Consider the following 983-nt stretch of genomic DNA (forward strand, 5'->3'; position numbering starts at 1 on the left):
GAATGGTACAATATTTGTGCAAAACTGAAAGAAGGATGTTTGCACAAGGGAATGTGGAAGCCCTTTGGGAGAAATGATGGCTGTGCCAGGGATGGGGAGAAATCCACAGACAAGGTGACATTGAGATGGGCTTGGAAGTCCTTGGATGGAGGGAAGGGGAAGAGGTGACAGGATGAGCAGGGTAGTATGATCGGCACAACAGTGGGGTCAGTCAGAGCCTGCTTCACCTTCGTTCTAGTACATGCGTTGGAAAGGTGGAGCCAGCCCACAAAGGGTTTTGGGTGCACTCTTTGGAGTCTGGCCTCTATCCCAGAGATAGAATTATATGTCTCTCTATACACAGATTATATTATATGTTAATATATTATTATATTACATATAATATGTATATACATAGATATAATTGTATATATAATATGTATATACATAGAATAATATGTAGGTGTATGTACAATTACAAGCATACATTAGTATGTATACATAATATATGTATATAAAGTCCATATATTAAATACTACACTATAGTATATTATGCACTTTATAATACCTGGTTATAATTACCACTTATTATGTACTTTATTATACACAAATATATCATACATAAAATTAGAAATTGAAAAGAGTAAACTAAAAAGCTTAAAAATAAATATAACTGAAAATTCTAACATTTTCTTCCGGAACCACAATGGGTCATCTTGTACACATGCCATTGTGGAGATCACTGCTGTATACAAGGGGTAACCACCAAAGTTGTGAGCTTATTTCCATTTAGTGAAGAGGAAGATGAAGTGATAAGAAGTGTATGTGAAAATGATTCTTCTACCAGAATTTTAAAGAATGGATTAGAACAGTGTTCTCACCCTGAGACAATTCTGCCCCCGGAGAATGTTTGGCAATGTCTGGAGACATTCTGGGTTGTCACAGCTGGAGAGGGGTGGGTGACTGCTGGCATCTAGCGGACGCAGGCCAAGGCTGCTGCTGAA

The 983-nt window shown here is 37.7% G+C and overlaps 1 protein-coding gene across 1 annotated transcript in view; it reads left to right on the forward strand.

Moving 5' to 3' along the window:
- Positions 1-983, forward strand: part of RXFP2 (relaxin family peptide receptor 2) — a 50,229-nt gene that overhangs the window by 4,534 nt on the left and 44,712 nt on the right. The gene's annotated exons all lie outside the window — the stretch shown is intronic.

This window comes from Lipotes vexillifer, unplaced genomic scaffold (genome assembly GCF_000442215.2).
Source record: "Lipotes vexillifer unplaced genomic scaffold, Lipotes_vexillifer_v1.1 scaffold760, whole genome shotgun sequence".
Classification (NCBI taxonomy): Eukaryota; Metazoa; Chordata; class Mammalia; order Artiodactyla; family Lipotidae; genus Lipotes; species Lipotes vexillifer.